Source organism: Musa acuminata, chromosome BXJ2-10 (genome assembly GCF_036884655.1).
Source record: "Musa acuminata AAA Group cultivar baxijiao chromosome BXJ2-10, Cavendish_Baxijiao_AAA, whole genome shotgun sequence".
Lineage (NCBI taxonomy): Eukaryota > Viridiplantae > Streptophyta > Magnoliopsida > Zingiberales > Musaceae > Musa > Musa acuminata.
This window is the reverse complement of record NC_088347.1, coordinates 14770453-14784338: the sequence shown is the minus strand read 5'-3', so window position 1 is coordinate 14784338 and position 13886 is coordinate 14770453.

Here is a 13886-nt window from a genome sequence, read left to right as displayed (position 1 = left end):
GAGTCGGCTAGGATGTTACTCTCTCCTTCAATGTGCTCGAATTTGATTTCAACGCCGCTTCCTGTTATGTAGTCTACGAAGGCCATCCATCTCACCCTAGATGGTTTGTTCTGAGAGGATTTGTTGAAGAAGCTTATGATTGCCTGGCAGTCAGTTCTTATGATAATTTCCCTTTTATCCAGGAAGTAAATTTTTAATGCTTCAAGGGTCTTCATAACCGCATGCATTTCGGCATCTATGGTGGACTTGATTGGGTTGTACCTTCCACTGGCGTATGCGCATATTTTTTCTATATTTCTGGGATAGGAATTTCACTGCAAAAGGATAAATCCTTTAATGCTCTTCTAAACGCAGCATCCTTGCATTCTGATTCCAAGTATTTATAGGAGAAAAGGATCCTTGGGATTACTCCTATAGTATTTCCTCTGTATTTTGCTTCGAATGCAGCTTTAATTCTTTTTCCCAATTCTCCTGGCATTTTGGACCATAGTTTTTCTGATAATTCAGGTCCTAAAAACATCCTTCCGGTTTTGGATGCTAACCTCATATAGTCATTTAGAAATTGAATAATATGCTTGAGGTTAGTACAGGATAACCTTTCAAGATCTCTGTAGGCCTCTTCTTGTGCTGTAGTTGATCCTTGAAATGGGTCTTCAAGTATAAAGATGGTCCTTAGTTGCGAGAGGATGTTTTGTGTTCCTCCTGTTCCATCTGCATTGGCAAGAAGCTGTTGGTATTCATCTGGGTAGGCCATTCGCCATTGAATCCACGCCAGTTTTTCTGCTTCTCCAAGTAAATTTTCAATAAACTCCATTTTTGCCAGTGGGTCAGTAAATCCTTGTAAAGATACTAGATTTTTTGTTATTGATTCCCACCTCATAAATACCTCATCAAACATCCCTAATTGAGATGGGATGATAAATATTGCCCCCTGTTGTTGGAATGCTGAAGGAAGGTTCCAGGCTTCAGAAAAGTTTTTCGCTTTGTACTTCGGTTGTTGCCTTGAGTATCCTTCATACTCTGGCCTTTGACTTGTGGATTCTATGTTTACTGCTGGGGGGTAGTTTATTGGCCCCATAGTTGAGTCCGAAGGAGGCCTGTAATTTGAAATAGCAGATGATGAATATACCTGATGGGATAATTTTGCTAATTGGGGGTATTCCATCACTAATTCTTCTTCTAATCCTGCTGCGATTAGTTCTCGTCGAGGCCTTTGAGGATATGGCATTTCTACTTCCTCCCTTGAGTCATTAATATTTTGGAAGTAAAAGTTTAGATCTTTTTGTAGTTCTTCTGCCTCGTTTTCTTCATCACTAGAAAGTTGAATGTTGACGGCTATTGTGTGACTTCGTATCTCTTCCTCGTCACTGAACGTTTCATCGTCAACGTTGTTGTACTGGATCCTACTGGATGTTGATGCAGCTTTGTAATTTTCAAAACTGATCGAAATTCTCCCATCGATCAGGTTTCGGCTTCTGAGCTCAACAGGTTGCATGGGAATCGAGACCTGCGTAGGCCTGATCATCCAGTCTCTTCCTCGAATTTCTGTTGTGGAGTACCTCCTACCTGGCAAAGCTCTTACGCCATGGCTTGTTAGGTAGTCCACCACCCCTGAAATTTCATATGCAAAGGCGACATTCGGGGTATTTGAAAGTCGCCCTACCAATCCCCTGGTGATTAATAAATTGGCCTCTCCATTCTGCCATGTATCATAACCATGGGTTAGTATTGAGAGTTGTATGTTACGGTAGAAAGCTCCTACCGTCATCATGGTGTCTGGTACCACGTAGACTAATTGACTCCCTCTAGTCAGGTCTACTTCCATAGTTGCAATGATGGACCTGTCGTCAGCCCATCTGTTGTCGCGGAACACCAATAGTGCTAGTGTTCCTTCTTCCTGTCGGTGGAGTGTTTGGATCCTTGCTTGAAGGATCCCTAGATGAATGTATCTCATCCCACTCCGGATCAGTTGGTCAAAACTTCGTTCTTGTATAAAAGCCCTGTCTTCCTGGTTATTTGTGACCAACATGGCTTCTTCAGACCTGTGTGTGTAGACCCTATGATGTACATCATCTCTTCTTGAATGATATAGCACCTCAGCAGGCGCTATTGTAGCCCTTTCCCTCATAGATAATTGTAGTTGTGCTTGAGGGTCTATCTGTTGTTCCAGAATTTGTATATTTGAGTCCGTATTTCTGGAGATAAGCTGCCCGAGTCGCCTTCTGGCGTTGAATATTCTCCTCTGGTTCCTCCGGTAATTCCTGATTTGGTCTTCCACGAGAGGAGTTGATGTAGACACCTCTTGAGTTCTGGTAGTCATTTCCTTGCTTCTTGGAAAATTTTTATGGGGTCTTTAAAGACCAGAATTTTTCCTTTTGCCTCTTTAGGTCTTTCCGAAGGACCTAAGTTGAGGTTTGCTAGTCTGGAGATGAGTTCGTCCGGTACTACTTGGGATTGTATGGGTTTTGATTGTTGCAATTCCCGTATTGTCTGTAGTTCCGTTCGTATTCCTTTTATGTCCTCAGCTATCTGTATTAAAAGCTGTATTTGCACGTTGTGCTGTTTAATTACAGCTGTCTGGTGGCTGAGAGTTCCCGGACAATCACTGGTTTTAAGAAAACCGAGTGACGGGGGATCAATGGATTCAGTGGCTTTAAGAGCTTCTTTGTAGGATTCGGTACTCCTTGAGGATATGTGGCTCATCCAAAAATTTGTTTTTCTATTTTGGATAGTAAGATTTCAATCCTTTGGAGTTTTTGATCGAGGTTTCGTGAAAGCCGTAAGGCTTCTTCTTTAATAAGCCTAGATTGCTTAGTTATTTCAAACAACAGTTTCTGAACTTCAGTTTGGGTGAGAGGCTTATTTTCAACAAATAAGGAGGTTAATGTTTTTACTGAGGATTCAAGCCTTTTAATCCTATGCTCAAGGTTTTGGTTTTCTTCAAGCAGGAGCTTAAAGTTTCTTAGATTTACTCTACTTGAGAGACAAGTTCGGTCGTAAATAACTGAAATGTTGTGGGCAAGTTCCTTTTGGGTAGGTTTTGAAGTCTCGGCTAGATTTAAGTAATCAAGATGGGAGGTATGAGAGTCGGTATACCACTTCTGAATAGATTCTTCCCAAAGCTTAGACATATACTAGATATGCATGAGCTTAATTCTACTTACTTTCTTAACTTTAGAGGGCTTGCGTCAAAGGTCTTACTGCGGTTCCCTGACCTAATTGCCTTCCTCGGGCTCCTCACAAGTTTAGATTGCAAGAGAAATCAATTTCATGTATATATAGCATTAATATCATAAGCAAAGTAAGAGACTATATCAAAACGGTAGGCTCTGATACCAAACTGGGGAAGCGAATACAACCAAAAACAACCAAAAAAATTTGTAAATAAGAGATACAGTCAAGCTCGCATTCTGTAAGAAATAGTAAGCATAAAGAACGAGAAGAAAGCTTAAATTGCTTACAAAGGATTGCTGAAAGGCTTACAGATTGGTTTTTCTACTCAAGTAAGACTCTGGTTTTTCGACCGATGCCTTGCAAGAGTCTGGGCGAGGGTTTATATAGAAAGGAAGGATAAAGCCGGGTGCTCATTGGGCCCCATCGCACTTATATCCGTTCCTTTTATATTCCTTTGTCCAGCTGTTGCCAGCTTTCGAACTGAGCGGCTCCCCGAGGCTCAGCTCGTTTTGCTTAAACACTAAGGAAAGTAAATGCATCCAGCTGTTTCCAGCTGGCAGACACTACGAGCGGCTCCCCGAGGCTCAGCTCTTTCTCACTTAAACACTAAGGAAAGTAAATACATCCAGCTGTTGCCAGCTGGTGGACACTACAAGTGGTTCCCGGAAGCTTCACTTGTCTTTATTTGGCGGCGAAGAGAAAGTGGATTCCTTCAGCTGATTGTAGGGGTCCGCCATTCCCTAAAGGCTGAAGCTGGTTGTTCTTTGTGAGACGTCTTTTACCAGAGATAGGGCCTCCTCCAGTTGTCGTTGTTGTTGAAGAACGACTGGTAACCAGTCTCTGTACCAGTTGTCTTTTCCACCGCTCCTTCTCTGATACTCTTTAGTCTTGATTAAGTGGATGTTGAAGAATTGCTGCAATGCCTCAAGTGCTTGTCTGGAGGCTTCCTTTTGAATTGCTCCGAGCCTCCTTTCAGATAATCCCATTTTGCTGAAAGAGAGTCCTCCACGTGTTCCGGATGTGAGTCTATCCATCTCCTGTTGGTATTGTAGGAGGAGGTCACTTGATTCATTAGTTGATTCAAATGAGTAACGGCCTTGGGGTTGGGTTTGGCTTGAACTTCCTGTGTCGCTTCTAGAAGTAGGCAGAGTGATTCGTTTGGCCATCCTGCAATCAAAATATTTATTAGTCGAGATAAGGAGTCGGCTAGGATGTTACTCTCTCCTTCAATGTGCTCGAATTTGATTTCAACGCCGCTTCCTGTTATGTAGTCTACGAAGGCCATCCATCTCACCCTAGATGGTTTGTTCTGAGAGGATTTGTTGAAGAAGCTTATGATTGCCTGGCAGTCAGTTCTTATGATAATTTCCCTTTTATCCAGGAAGTAAATTTTTAATGCTTCAAGGGTCTTCATAACCGCATGCATTTCGGCATCTATGGTGGACTTGATTGGGTTGTACCTTCCACTGGCGTATGCGCATATTTTTTCTGTATTTCTGGGGTCGTATTTCTGTTTCTTCCATTTGCAAATTCCTCCCCAACCTTCCATACATCCATCTGTTTCTAGGATTATGAAACATTCCTCAGGGGGTACTTCCAAGTCAGGAAGGTTCTGTACCAGGTTTTTGATCTTCCTGACTAGCTTCCAGTCCTGCTCATTCATTCTTTTCTCACCAGTTGGGCTTGTTTTTGAATACAGCGGGCCTAATAGTTTGCCTAGGTTGGGTATATAGCTTCTTGCATAATTCAGAATTCCCAACCATGATCTAAGACCCTTCTTTATCATGAGGTCTTTTTCTTGATACTCAGCGATCCTTTTGATGATATGGGGTTGCAGCTTGATCTTTGAATTACCCAGGACTGCTCCAAGAAACTCGATTTCTCTTACTGCAATCTTCATTTTTGTTGGGCTTAGAATAAGACCGTTTTCTTGACATATTTCCAACATTTTGGTGAGATGTTGCCCATGCTCCTTCTCATTTTTTGAGAACACAAGTATGTCATCTATGTACACAGCAATAAATTGTTCTGTACCTCTGAAACAGTTGTCCATTTTCCTTTGGAATATAGCAGGGGCATTCTTAAGACCGAATGGCATTGCAAGCCATTCGTATAATCCTTCGGGAACCCAGAATGCAGTCCATTCGATTGAATCTGGGTGCATTGCGACTTGATGGAAACCAGATTTTAAGTCAAATTTTGAATAAATTTTGCTGTTACTAACCTTCTTGAGTATTGTGTTGATACCGGGAAGGCTGTATTGGTCCTTTTCAGTAATGTCGTTAAGCCTCTTGTAGTTGAAGACCATCCTTTCCTTCCCCTTTCTTTCTGTTCCTGTTATGGGGTCCACTGTAGTTCCTGAGTTGACAATTATAGCCGTAGTTCTATGCTTGCTTTTACTTGGTCTAATGATCCCGATCTCTAGTAGCGCTTTCACATGTTTGGAAAAGGCTTCTTTTGCTTGTGGTGTCAGATGTCTAAGAGGTTTATCTTCTACCACAAAGTCTGGATTCTTAATTTCCAGCTTGCATGTTATTTTGTTCTTTTTCCAGTATTTGAGGGGATCTTCTCCAATATATCCTTGGGCCTTTAATTGATCCAATAGGCTTCCAAACTTGGCCTTTATGCTTTCATTACTTTGTTGAGTTTCTGCTGAATATAGCACTGATTCCTGGATCTGGATATAATCATCCTCTTCCAGATCTAGCTCCTCTATTGCTGTGGCTGTTGAGATGTAGGGCAGAGTGTTAATAGTTGTCAGGTTTTTATAGAATGTGACAGTGTTACCTTCAATCCTTACTCCTCCCTGCATTGCCCTTATGAAATTACAGCCTATTATCATTTGAATGTCATCCCCGAGCTTCATTGGAAATGCATAAGTGTATGGTATTCTGAAACTGTTATTTCCAATAGTCATCCTTCCTCCCCTTAACTTCTTGTTTGCTGTTGTTTTAGAGGTAATCCCACTGAAGTGCACTACATAGGGATTTTCCTCTATTGCAGCTTTTGGTACAGCCCTTTCGTCTATACAGCAAGTTGTAGCTCCTGTGTCCAATATAGCGTTAATTTCAAAAAGGGGAATATTTAGGATTTCCATATGTACCTTTAAGTTGAAGAGCATGTTCTTAGATTTTCTTGATCCTCCAGTTTCTTTTGTCTCCATAGAAAGAACCTTTTGAGTTTCTTCCTCTAAAAGAACAAGAGCCTCTTCATCCTCTTCACTTTCTTCAATTTTTACCTTCCCGAGCCTTTGTATTTCTCTTAGGAGGTCTGCCTTTTCCAGTCTCAACCTGTCTACTTCCAGGATTTCTTCTTCCAGTTTACTGTATTTTTCTTTTAGTTCTGATAGTTCATTTCTGAGGTTGAGATTTTCTTGTGCTATGGCTATGGATTGAGCATGCGCTTCTTCTAATTCCTTGGCCTTTTGTTGCTCGAATTCCACGGTCATTTTGAGCCTTCGTATCTCAGCTTCACAATGATTAATAAAATCTTGTTGTGTTTGAAGCAAGTTTCTAGGTTCATACCTCGGAGGTTCTTCCATCATGACAGGTGTTCTTTTGTCAAAATAGTATATACTGCACATTCCGCAAGAGGTGATTTTGCATAGAGGACAATGCCTCCTATGTCTCCTTTGTGATTTTCTTTTACAGCATTTGCATTCTTCTAGTACTGATGGTAGCTTTGTGTTGATTTCCCATATATGCCTGCATTCCGCTTGTTCTTGAGAGACTTGTATCCTTGCCCTGTATCCTGTCTCAGGACCTATCCACCAAGTTCTACTATCTTCTACTAGAGCAAAAATTTTGTGGGTGAAGGAGTGAATACCGTGTTGTAGGTCTTCTGCATCTTCTCCTTCAGATATTGAGTAGATAGCATCGCTTTGGTTTTCTCCTTCCTGGACAGATAGTATTTCATATTCTTCAGGGATATCTAGTTGTTCAAATATAGCTACCCTTTTGATATTTTTTTTGTCATTAGGACATTCTCTTGCATAGTGTCCTTCTTCCCCGCAGAGATAGCATTTGCATTTTTTATTTCTTATCAAATGCTTTCTCTTTTCGATTCTTGCATGAGATGAGTGGGGTTTGCCTTTGTATGTTGTAGATCTTCTCACCCCGTATTTCCTTTCTGGTTTACTGTAATATCCTGGGATAGGAATTTCACTGCAAAAGGATAAATCCTTTAATGCTCTTCTAAACGCAGCATCCTTGCATTCTGATTCCAAGTATTTATAGGAGAAAAGGATCCTTGGGATTACTCCTATAGTATTTCCTCTGTATTTTGCTTCGAATGCAGCTTTAATTCTTTTTCCCAATTCTCCTGGCATTTTGGACCATAGTTTTTCTGATAATTCAGGTCCTAAAAACATCCTTCCGGTTTTGGATGCTAACCTCATATAGTCATTTAGAAATTGAATAATATGCTTGAGGTTAGTACAGGATAACCTTTCAAGATCTCTGTAGGCCTCTTCTTGTGCTGTAGTTGATCCTTGAAATGGGTCTTCAAGTATAAAGATGGTCCTTAGTTGCGAGAGGATGTTTTGTGTTCCTCCTGTTCCATCTGCATTGGCAAGAAGCTGTTGGTATTCATCTGGGTAGGCCATTCGCCATTGAATCCACGCCAGTTTTTCTGCTTCTCCAAGTAAATTTTCAATAAACTCCATTTTTGCCAATGGGTCAGTAAATCCTTGTAAAGATACTAGATTTTTTGTTATTGATTCCCACCTCATAAATACCTCATCAAACATCCCTAATTGAGATGGGATGATAAATATTGCCCCCTGTTGTTGGAATGCTGAAGGAAGGTTCCAGGCTTCAGAAAAGTTTTTCGCTTTGTACTTCGGTTGTTGCCTTGAGTATCCTTCATACTCTGGCCTTTGACTTGTGGATTCTATGTTTACTGCTGGGGGGTAGTTTATTGGCCCCATAGTTGAGTCCGAAGGAGGCCTGTAATTTGAAATAGCAGATGATGAATATACCTGATGGGATAATTTTGCTAATTGGGGGTATTCCATCACTAATTCTTCTTCTAATCCTGCTGCGATTAGTTCTCGTCGAGGCCTTTGAGGATATGGCATTTCTACTTCCTCCCTTGAGTCATTAATATTTTGGAAGTAAAAGTTTAGATCTTTTTGTAGTTCTTCTGCCTCGTTTTCTTCATCACTGGAAAGTTGAATGTTGACGGCTATTGTGTGACTTCGTATCTCTTCTTCGTCACTGAACGTTTCATCGTCAACGTTGTTGTACTGGATCCTACTGGATGTTGATGCAGCTTTGTAATTTTCAAAACTGATCGAAATTCTCCCATCGATCAGGTTTCGGCTTCTGAGCTCAACAGGTTGCATGGGAATCGAGACCTGCGTAGGCCTGATCATCCAGTCTCTTCCTCGAATTTCTGTTGTGGAGTACCTCCTACCTGGCAAAGCTCTTACGCCATGGCTTGTTAGGTAGTCCACCACCCCTGAAATTTCATATGCAAAGGCGACATTCGGGGTATTTGAAAGTCGCCCTACCAATCCCCTGGTGATTAATAAATTGGCCTCTCCATTCTGCCATGTATCATAACCATGGGTTAGTATTGAGATACATTCAAGCTCAATGTAAATAATTTTATTATTTGTAAATAAATCCTCTTGACATGTATGGAAGGTTATCTTGACTGTATTCTTATTTGTTACTAAAATAATTAGTATCTCTTAACCTGTTGTATTATTCAATTTCATGTATATATTGATTAAATTTAATTTATGTTTAAGAATAAGAACCAATACACCTGTCTTTGGTTTATATACATTCAAGATACCTGTTTAACAATGGGGTAATATGCAAGCCTTCCAATCTATAACAGTCAATTTAATCAAATGTCTTTGCTAAAGATGTAAATAAGAATAGTGTCCTTTGGAGTGAATACCGTATTGTAGGTTACAAATGCTGTATAACTATACTGTAACTTATCTGTTGTCTTATATACTGTAACCTATACAATTTATAAGTTACAGTAACCAAATATAAGACAAACGTTTATATTCAATTTATAGTTAGTAATCAAAATACTAACTCCTGTATACAAATGCTGTCAAGACAGTATGTTTATAAGAGCTACAAACTTATAAACAGTATGTTCCCAAACTTATCATAAGTTAGTTAGTATATTCAACTTGCTATGATATATTTATAAATGCTTGTTACTGTAACCTTATAAACTTATAAACTTATAAACTTATAAACTTATAAAGAGCTACAAACTTATATAAGACAGTATATTCAAATTTGTATACAGGAGCTACAACTTGCTGTATTGACAGTATGTTTATAAGACAAACGTTTATATTCAATTTATAGTTAGTAATCAAAATACACTTATAAACTTATAAATGCTTGTTACTGTATTTTGATTACAGTATTTTGATTACATGAAATTTATAAGTTACTGTAACCTTATAAACTTATAAACTTATAAACGTTTGTCTTATACAAGATAAACGCTTACAATTTCTATACTGTGTATTGGTAAGTAAACAATAGTTACACAGTAAACTATACTTATATTCAATTGTGTAAACTAATCTCCTGTTGAATTTCTTTGTAAGTTTAACAATAATTACAAATTACACCTGATTACAGAATGCGAGCTTGAATGTATCTCTTATTTACAAATTAGTATTTACCAATATACAAGAGATACTAACAAATAAGAATATTTAGTTTGTAATTATTCTTTCTATGGAGATACATTCAAGCTCGCATTCTTATTTGTAATACACAGTCTAAACTAGTAAGAAATCCTGGAGATACTAATTACATTATTACTAATTACATTCAAGATACAAATTCAACCAAATTAGTAATACATGAAATACTATACATCTATAATTTATATACCTGTTGAGATACTTATAAATGGGTAATACAACCAAAAACAACCAAAAAAAAATTTGTAAATAAGAGATACATTCAAGCTCGCATTCTGTAAGAAATAGTAAGCATAAAGAACGAGAAGAAAGCTTAAATTGCTTACAAAGGATTGCTGAAAGGCTTACAGATTGGTTTTTCTACTCAAGTAAGACTCTGGTTTTTTCGACCGATGCCTTGCAAGAGTCTGGGCGAGGGTTTATATAGAAAGGAAGGATAAAGCCGGGTGCTCATTGGGCCCCATCGCACTTATATCCGTTCCTTTTATATTCCTTTGTCCAGCTGTTGCCAGCTTTCGAACTGAGCGGCTCCCCGAGGCTCAGCTCGTTTTGCTTAAACACTAAGGAAAGTAAATGCATCCAGCTGTTTCCAACTGGCAGACACTACGAGCGGCTCCCCGAGGCTCAGCTCTTTCTCACTTAAACACTAAGGAAAGTAAATACATCCAGCTGTTGCCAGCTGGTGGACACTACAAGTGGTTCCCGGAAGCTTCACTTGTCTTTATTTGGCGGCGAAGAGAAAGTGGATTCCTTCAGCTGATTGTAGGGGTCCGCCATTCCCTAAAGGCTGAAGCTGGTTGTTCTTTGTGAGACGTCTTTTACCAGAGATAGGGCCTCCTCCAGTTGTCGTTGTTGTTGAAGAACGACTGGTAACCAGTCTCTGTACCAGTTGTCTTTTCCACCGCTCCTTCTCTGATACTCTTTAGTCTTGATTAAGTGGATGTTGAAGAATTGCTGCAATGCCTCAAGTGCTTGTCTGGAGGCTTCCTTTTGAATTGCTCCGAGCCTCCTTTCAGATAATCCCATTTTGCTGAAAGAGAGTCCTCCACGTGTTCCGGATGTGAGTCTATCCATCTCCTGTTGGTATTGTAGGAGGAGGTCACTTGATTCATTAGTTGATTCAAATGAGTAACGGCCTTGGGTTTGGGTTTGGCTTGAACTTCCTGTGTCGCTTCTAGAAGTAGGCAGAGTGATTCGTTTGGCCATCCTGCAATCAAAATATTTATTAGTCGAGATAAGGAGTCGGCTAGGATGTTACTCTCTCCTTCAATGTGCTCGAATTTGATTTCAACGCCGCTTCCTGTTATGTAGTCTACGAAGGCCATCCATCTCACCCTAGATGGTTTGTTCTGAGAGGATTTGTTGAAGAAGCTTATGATTGCCTGGCAGTCAGTTCTTATGATAATTTCCCTTTTATCCAGGAAGTAAATTTTTAATGCTTCAAGGGTCTTCATAACCGCATGCATTTCGGCATCTATGGTGGACTTGATTGGGTTGTACCTTCCACTGGCGTATGCGCATATTTTTTCTGTATTTCTGGGGTCGTATTTCTGTTTCTTCCATTTGCAAATTCCTCCCCAACCTTCCATACATCCATCTGTTTCTAGGATTATGAAACATTCCTCAGGGGGTACTTCCAAGTCAGGAAGGTTCTGTACCAGGTTTTTGATCTTCCTAACTAGCTTCCAGTCCTGCTCATTCATTCTTTTCTCACCAGTTGGGCTTGTTTTTGAATACAGCGGGCCTAATAGTTTGCCTAGGTTGGGTATATAGCTTCTTGCATAATTCAGAATTTCCAACCATGATCTAAGACCCTTCTTTATCATGAGGTCTTTTTCTTGATACTCAGCGATCCTTTTGATGATATGGGGTTGCAGCTTGATTTTTGAATTACCCAGGACTGCTCCAAGAAACTCGATTTCTCTTACTGCAATCTTCATTTTTGTTGGGCTTAGAATAAGACCGTTTTCTTGACATATTTCCAACATTTTGGTGAGATGTTGCCCATGCTCCTTCTCATTTTTTGAGAACACAAGTATGTCATCTATGTACACAGCAATAAATTGTTCTGTACCTCTGAAACAGTTGTCCATTTTCCTTTGGAATATAGCAGGGGCATTCTTAAGACCGAATGGCATTGCAAGCCATTCGTATAATCCTTCGGGAACCCAGAATGCAGTCCATTCGATTGAATCTGGGTGCATTGCGACTTGATGGAAACCAGATTTTAAGTCAAATTTTGAATAAATTTTGCTGTTACTAACCTTCTTGAGTATTGTGTTGATACCGGGAAGGCTGTATTGGTCCTTTTCAGTAATGTCGTTAAGCCTCTTGTAGTTGAAGACCATCCTTTCCTTCCCCTTTCTTTCTGTTCCTGTTATGGGGTCCACTGTAGTTCCTGAGTTGACAATTATAGCCGTAGTTCTATGCTTGCTTTTACTTGGTCTAATGATCCCGATCTCTAGTAGCGCTTTCACATGTTTGGAAAAGGCTTCTTTTGCTTGTGGTGTCAGATGTCTAAGAGGTTTATCTTCTACCACAAAGTCTGGATTCTTAATTTCCAGCTTGCATGTTATTTTGTTCTTTTTCCAGTATTTGAGGGGATCTTCTCCAATATATCCTTGGGCCTTTAATTGATCCAATAGGCTTACAAACTTGGCCTTTATGCTTTCATTACTTTGTTGAGTTTCTGCTGAATATAGCACTGATTCCTGGATCTGGATATAATCATCCTCTTCCAGATCTAGCTCCTCTATTGCTGTGGCTGTTGAGATGTAGGGCAGAGTGTTAATAGTTGTCAGGTTTTTATAGAATGTGACAGTGTTACCTTCAATCCTTACTCCTCCCTGCATTGCCCTTATGAAATTACAGCCTATTATCATTTGAATGTCATCCCTGAGCTTCATTGGAAATGCATAAGTGTATGGTATTCTGAAACTGTTATTTCCAATAGTCATCCTTCCTCCCCTTAACTTCTTGTTTGCTGTTGTTTTAGAGGTAATCCCACTGAAGTGCACTACATAGGGATTTTCCTCTATTGCAGCTTTTGGTACAGCCCTTTCGTCTATACAGCAAGTTGTAGCTCCTGTGTCCAATATAGCGTTAATTTCAAAAAGGGGAATATTTAGGATTTCCATATGTACCTTTAAGTTGAAGAGCATGTTCTTAGATTTTCTTGATCCTCCAGTTTCTTTTGTCTCCATAGAAAGAACCTTTTGAGTTTCTTCCTCTAAAAGAACAAGAGCCTCTTCATCCTCTTCACTTTCTTCAATTTTTACCTTCCCGAGCCTTTGTATTTCTCTTAGGAGGTCTGCCTTTTCCAGTCTCAACCTGTCTACTTCCAGGATTTCTTCTTCCAGTTTACTGTATTTTTCTTTTAGTTCTGATAGTTCATTTCTGAGGTTGAGATTTTCTTGTGTTATGGCTATGGATTGAGCATGCGCTTCTTCTAATTCCTTGGCCTTTTGTTGCTCGAATTCCACGGTCATTTTGAGCCTTCGTATCTCAGCTTCACAATGATTAATAAAATCTTGTTGTGTTTGAAGCAAGTTTCTAGGTTCATACCTCGGAGGTTCTTCCATCATGACAGGTGTTCTTTTGTCAAAATAGTATATACTGCACATTCCGCAAGAGGTGATTTTGCATAGAGGACAATGCCTCCTATGTCTCCTTTGTGATTTTCTTTTACAGCATTTGCATTCTTCTAGTACTGATGGTAGCTTTGTGTTGATTTCCCATATATGCCTGCATTCCGCTTGTTCTTGAGAGACTTGTATCCTTGCCCTGTATCCTGTCTCAGGACCTATCCACCAAGTTCTACTATCTTCTACTAGAGCAAAAATTTTGTGGGTGAAGGAGTGAATACCGTGTTGTAGGTCTTCTGCATCTTCTCCTTCAGATATTGAGTAGATAGCATCGCTTTGGTTTTCTCCTTCCTGGACAGATAGTATTTCATATTCTTCAGGGATATCTAGTTGTTCAAATATAGCTACCCTTTTGATATTTTTTTTGTCATTAGGAC